Source organism: Sturnus vulgaris, chromosome 9 (assembly GCF_052056855.1).
Source record: "Sturnus vulgaris isolate bStuVul1 chromosome 9, bStuVul1.hap1, whole genome shotgun sequence".
NCBI classification, from domain to species: Eukaryota; Metazoa; Chordata; class Aves; order Passeriformes; family Sturnidae; genus Sturnus; species Sturnus vulgaris.
In genome coordinates, this window is record NC_142251.1 from 26,524,869 (window position 1) to 26,531,872 (window position 7,004).

The 7,004-nt window shown below is 42.5% G+C and overlaps 1 long non-coding RNA gene across 1 annotated transcript; it reads right to left on the bottom strand.

The window, feature by feature from the left end:
- Positions 1–349: 349 nt before the first annotated feature.
- On the bottom strand, positions 350–5,291 carry LOC148222868 (uncharacterized). Its single transcript, XR_015805270.1, has 2 exons — positions 4,213–5,291; positions 350–657 (listed from the first exon to the last, which is right to left on the bottom strand). It is a non-coding gene; the product is annotated as an uncharacterized LOC148222868 (long non-coding RNA).
- Between the last annotated feature and the right edge of the window lie 1,713 nt (positions 5,292–7,004).

Here is a 7,004-nt window from a genome sequence, read left to right on the forward strand (position 1 = left end):
GAAATGAGACCAGCCTAGAAATGACAAGGGAACAGCACGTTCTGCCACTCAGTGAGCTTTGCAACAACCAACAGACCTTCCTCAGAGTTATGAAGCTCTGATGATTTAATTAATATTACCAAAATAAATTCCAAATTACCCTTTTGAAACAGTCCTGTCCAGTTTGTTTCACTGATGCAGGTGTTCTTCAGAGGCCTACAATTATGTTGACGTGATTCTTTTTGGTTTTTAAATGTCATGCGTTGTATTATTGCTGTTCTAATGTTTTTCATGTTAACGTCTAAATTTTTATTTCAGATACTTTGGAAATACAATTTGAAATTTGAAATACAATGCCCACAAGACAAGCTTCTGCTCGAGCTTCATTTTATTTTTGGCAGAAAAACATACAACCATAAAAATAAATAAAAATAAATCATATGGATTTGAGCCCCGAGCTTACTACCTCTGAGGGATGTGTGATGTAGGGTTTTCCACATATTACCAGAGCTCTAGGGGCATTGGGATGATGCTCCCAGGCACAGGGTGGGATTGTTGGGGTGTCTGTACAGGGCCAGGAGTTGGTCTGGATGATCCTGGTGGGTCCCTTCCAGCTCAGGATATTCCACGACTCCATGAAAACAGAAAAGGAAGGCAGATGGGTTTTTTTCAAAAATGCTGTACAAGGAGAGAGAAAAACAAAAACAACTCAGTAGGTTGCAAATGATTTTAAAGTCAATACTCTTGAGAACAGCAGAAGAAAATCTTTCCCTTGGTAGGAACTGCTTGTCTGGCAGATCCAGGATGCTTTGCAGGATGTTTTATAGCACCCTGAGCAGTGCTGGGGAGCAGGAGAGGCTCGGGCTGCTGATGGAGCAGAAGAGGCAGAAGGGTCACAGGTGCCTGAACCACAGGCATGGGATCCAGATCTGTGCTCTGGCTGTCCCCGAGGGAATATCCTGGAACAATGCTGTCCCTGAACAGATCCTTAAAGGCAGAAATGTGCCCCAAACAGCTGCAGTTACACCTCCATACCTACCCTAAAATCTGGATGCAAGGAGATAAGTGCCACGGGCCAGGTAACACCAACCTCTTCTGACTTGAGGGGTCTGGAACAGACCCAGATCTCAGACAGGATTGAATGGTTTCAAACTGACAGAGTGGATTTAGATGGAATATTAGGAAGAATTTCTTCCCTGTGAGGGTGGTGAGGCCCTGGCATAAGGTGTCCAGAGAAGCTGTGGCTGCCCCATCCCTGCAAGTGTCCAAGACCAGAGCTTGAAGAAACCTGGGATAGTGGGAGGTGTTCCTGCAGCCATTTAGTTGTAAGGAGTAGAAATAGGCAATGGTTTCATTCTCTGCCCTCACAATAGAAGAGATTGTATAAAAGTAATAATTTCATTTGAAAGCAAAACTAAACCAACCACCTTGCCCAGTAGGGTAAATTGTAAGTCCCGGAACAGGGATCTTGCATCGTGTTTTCCTTAAGCATATTCTGCTAATTGCTTAAATAAGAAGGACTAAAACCCTTTCAAAGAGGTTTTTTTCCCCTCCTGATTTTCATTTTAAAGGGAAAATTAAAAGTCAGTATTCATATCTAGCAGCACAACAAACATTTTGCTGTGTGCACAGCTTGGAAAGGTTCTCAGTGGGCTACAGCACACAGGATTTGCCTTTCAGATGAGGATTTTGTGCCTGTTGGAATATATCCTTTAATAGAGTTAGAAAGACTGCTTCAATTATTTGTCAGTCATGATTAGTCCCGACACAACCATGCAATCAACAAGCTAACAAGTTCAGCATCTTCAGTGCTGCATTATAACCAGAACTGCTTAAGCAATTTAAGTAATACCTTGCCTGAATACCTTCATTAAAGGTGAAACAGTCAAATTTTCATTTTTGTCTATTATAGACTCCGTTTAAGCATGTTCATTTACAAATCCAGCCGTGTTACTTCTAATATCAGGAGAAATAAGTTCATGTTCAGTAAAAGCCACTAGCCTCCACGGGGAAGTAACTGAGGGTGGAAAAAGTGTTTTTATACTAATCTGAAGCCTTGGTCGAGGTTATAACAGTCCATTAAATCAATCTGGTGCCTCTTTGTCAAGAAAGATCTGAACCCAGAAGCCTCCTCTGAAGGGCAGCCACAGAATCAGGCTTTGTGTGAATTCTCTCGCTTGAGCTCAGTGCCTTGGTCACTGTACAATGACAAAAAATGAATTACTCAAGGGACTCTTAGCTGTAACTACATAACACTTTCAGCTAGAAATTACATGATAAAATAATAAAATAGCACTGAGAGCATAGAGAAATCAGACTAAATAACTTAAGGAGTTATTAAGGGAAGAGGTAAAGTCAGGTGAGCTTTTGCTGAACAATAGAAGGGAACACTAAAAACTACACAACAGCAGGGCTCAAGGCTGGTGGCAACACAAAGGAAGCATTATGTGCCAATAAATTGTCAGGGAAAGCAATTATATCACATCACAGAGAGAAGTGATTACAGTAAGTCCTGAGATTTCAGGGCTCTTGAATTCTGTGATAAGAGCTAAGCAAAGTTCCACAGTGAGTGGGTGTCATGTACCACCAATGATCCAGCAAAAACACCAACACTGGGCTGCCCTGGACTCCGGAAACTGCAAATGCAGATCCTGATGTGCTGTGCTGAGATCATCAGGCTGGATTTGGAGCTTGTGTGCCCAAGGGCAGATTGGGGGTTTCTGGAAAACAAGATGCTCAGTGATTATAAAATCATAAAAGCTCGGAATGGTATGGTTGGAAGGGGCCTTAAAGCCTGTCCAGTTCCAACCCCTGTGATACACAGAAGTTGGTCTCATCCAAGTTAAAGAGAGGTGATTTCCCTTGTTAAATTATTGTCCTGATCAGCCTAAGCACAGCTCTAAGTCATGTGAATCCCCACCACACAATGGTGCTCCCTCTCCCAAGGCATCTGTCACAACCAGGAACAACTGAGTGCTGCAAAAGTTACAGCTTGAGATTCCTTAGGGTCATCTCTGTCACAGCTTTCACAAGCATTGCTAAGGAGGTTTATATACCTGCTATTAAAGTGTTCTTTTAGTCTGCAAAGCAAATCCTGAAACGATACCCAGGGGTTCCACATTTAATGTTTCACAGAATGAGTTTGCTCAGTCTATGGGTAAAACGATATTTTCATACTGCTGGACACAGACCAGCAAAAAGTGATGAGCACTGCAATGCTCTGTCTGCTGGCACTGTCAGAAACAGCCTGATGCAGTCCCCAAATCCTGCCTTTCTGCAAACTGTTCTATTTTTTGTCCCTATCACCTTTCTTCTTCCCCTGCAGATGTACAGACACAAATATAATATTTAGTCCTGCACTTTTCTGACAGTGCATTGCTACAAAAATAGAATAAATCTCCCCTACCCACCAAAACAAAAGGCCTTAAAATAAAAAATACGTCTCCAGTAGTTTTGTTTTCTCCCTTTGGGAGGAAAGTACATCCATCTGGAAAGCTCTGCCCCTGCTCCCTTCACAAGGCCAGCAGCCCTAAAGTGGCAAAGTGCACCCAGTTCTGGCACAATTTCCCCCACACACGCTTGGCTAGTCCCTCTTTCCCCTCATTCCCTTCCAGGTGCCCAAATGGATGTGACACATCGCTGGGGCCTTGGGGCTCCAATTGCATCCCAGAGGGTTCGTGCAGCTCACAGCAGCCACCAGCCTCTTCCAGAAGGGTGAAAAGCTGCTGCCCTTTGAAAGCCACGGATGAACACGGTCCTGAGAGTGATGGGACACAGGAAAACACTCAGCTCCTTCCTCTCCACTCCTGGATCCTCCTGCAGTTTTAATAGACTGACAGCAAGGTACCAAAATACCCTCTCCTTTAATCCCCAAAGGGGTCCTGAGTGCAACTGGAAGCAAAAGTAGAAATCACTGTTTCAGGCTGGAACTGAATTGCCTCCAAGACCTTCAAAGCTCTGTGGGACACAGAGAACTGAGGACAGCCAGACCCCAGGGACCTGCAGGCTCCTCTCCTGGCCATTCCCACAGCCCTGCATGAAGGACAATCCAACCTGCAGCAGGCAGAGTGGAGCATCTTCCACACCAGGGTGCAAGGACCAAGTAATCCCTGGAGCCCTTTGGCCCCTTGTGTGAAAGCTCAGTGCCTCAAAAGTGAGGAAAACCCAACTTCCTTCCAAGGGCTGCTCTTGTCCAGGGGAAATCAGGGACAACACAGCCCTCAATAGGTTTACCTGGCCATGGACACAGAGTGGATGAGCTGAGAATTCCTCCACATCCACACATCTTGGAGCACTTTGGAAAATACATTTTTAGTGGCTGAACGGCGAAGAGAATGAAAGTTGCCAGCAGCAAGAACTTTACATGCCCTAAAAACAAGAAATGCATTAGCATCTTTATTACAAATGTAATTGGGTTTTTTTTAAATTTGTGATTGGGGAAAGGGTCACCAGTTAAAATACACCACTGTAAAATTTGCAATTTAAATTTCATTTCACGCTGGAATGTAGAAACAGTTTACATAAATAGTAGCCATTAATCATTAAAAAGAAAGGTTAGATGTAAATTAGGCTGCTATTATTTTTTTTCTTGTGATTATTTATGGGTTGGTGATGAAATTTGTTTTCACAAGGAAGAAGAATTAAGGGGGTTTTTTTGAAAGCAAAATCACATTCCTACTGAAAGTACAAACTTCAGGAAAGGAAAACAGAGTATTTATTGCTTTGACCACCAAGGGCAAGTGCAGAAACACAGAGTTTATTCTTGTTTTCCTTTGAGGCAGAAGCTTTTCCCTTCATTCAGTGAAGCACCTTCTGTATTATTTCTGCCCAGAATACCGGTTTCCAGCAAACCATTTTTTATATCCCACTTTCAAATTTGGGGGAGGAAAAAAAAATACAAAAGCGAGTATCCAGAGGGTAGAGAGGATCCTTCATCGGTTGGTGTTGAGTGACTCAATGGCTCTCAATCAGCATCTCACCCCAGCCTTTCAGGATGGCCTTTTTTTAAAGTATCCAGCTCCATAAATAGGGAAAATCCCTATTTTTTTCAATGCAAATCCCTAAGAACAAATCTTCGTGCTCTTTAGAAAAGTACCTCCAGTCAGTGAAGACGTGAGATGTTCTGCATCCTGGGATTCTATGAAAAGATTTCGATTTTTTGTTGGTTCTGAAGAAGAGAACCTACTGTTACACAATTTATTCTGCTGTTTTAGGAAACTTTAAGGTAGTTTAAACTATTTCACATCAACACTCTTGTTGCACAACTGATGATCAATAAAAAGTATTTATCCCTGGCTGAAAGAGGAATCTTATCTGCTCCTGCTAGGAAAAAAATTGACATTTTGTTACGATTATGTTTATATTCTTTAATAATAATGTAACTTTCTTTTCTACAAGCTATGGAGATCTCCAACAGATGTTGTCAGCTGCATTTCCAGGCTTCAGGGGAAAATCTCTCTTCAAGTTTGTGCTACGTGTTTTTACTTTGGTTTACACTAAAATTAAAACTTAAAACATATAAACCTATACATAAAGACACATTAAAAATTATGATTTGTGATCGAGTCATAGTCCCATCCCAGTTCCTCACAGATGAACTTGACATTTCCCTGAATTAATCCCCACCAAAGAATTAACTTTTCCAAACTCTCCAAAGAATTTTGAAATAGACTTATAAGAAAGAAAAACTGATTGTGGAAGTGACTCTAACACTCCTTTACTCATTCATTATATCCACTCTGTGCTTTGGAATCAAGTCTTTAGTGGCACTTTTTTTTAGGTACTATTTGATTTCTTGTAGGGCCTTGGCCTGCAGCTGCAGCATCATTTTATTTATGATGTAATGAAGAGAGCCAGCTAACACTTGAAAAACAAAGAAAAATAACACTTGCTGAAATTAAATAATTCAGTGTTCAAAAAACAGAAAAGGGGCTTTTTTTCCTTTGCAACCTGATATCTTCAAGGTTGATATTTTATCAGTTCATGGTAATGTTCTCAAGATGCACTTCTGTCTCCTCTTTGTAAAGGATTACAATAGCACTTTTTCCCAAGCCTGGTGCACCAAACTATTTCCATTTCCATCTCTGTTATTGTAACATCTCTGTTACATTAATTGTCCCTGCTCTTATATGTGATATTGTGTAAATGGTTCCAACCACAGAGCTTTATGAAAGCACCTGCTGAGGTCCCTACAGACACTCCAGAGCTCTTTAGAGTGAAGCAATTTAAACACCAGCCTTTGCTTGGGGCTGCATTCAAAACCCTCAGTCAAGGCCTCACCAGATGAACTTTTTGTTTCCTTTTTGTTATTTCACCTGCGGGTGAGAACCAGCAAGGAGATAGAGAGGCTTGACAGCTGCTGTAATCACATTGCAAATGCAGGCAGAAGGGGTGCTTCAGTTTTAATATATTATCAACCACACCACTGGGCTGAACTTCTTTCCACTCGTTTTTCTCCCCTTCTCCCTTCATTCGAAGTGGAAAATGAGGTCACACCTTATCCCCCGCCAAATGGAAAAGCACTAATAACTTCCCCCATTTACACTGGGAAAGAGTGAATAATCTAATTCCAAATCTCAGGAACAACTGTCAGACTGAACAAGTTTCTGCTGCTCTCCCTGAAGGACAAGCACCAGCCCTTGAACTCTGTGTGTTGCCTTCATTACGGAGCCTTGGCATAGGCCCAGATGCTGTCTCCTCCTCTTAAAAATGGATGAGGGCCTGGAGAGCACAGCAGGAACTCTAGAATCCGGCCCATTAGCATATTCATTAGGCATAATCAATAATTAATATGTCACTTGGACGAAGCCTACGGATCGAGTTATGCCTGTGCCAGGACGGATTGGAGAAGGTTCAGGAGCATGGGGGGCATTTTTTGTGGGGCAGGGTGGAGCTCCAGGCACGAGCAGGGCCAGGCTTCCCTTCCTTTATGGGGTCACAGTGGGGACACAGGACCCCCCAAAGGCTGAGCCCTGCTGATGGCAACACCTCTTGCACCTCCAGGCACTTAGAAAAAGAGAATCCCA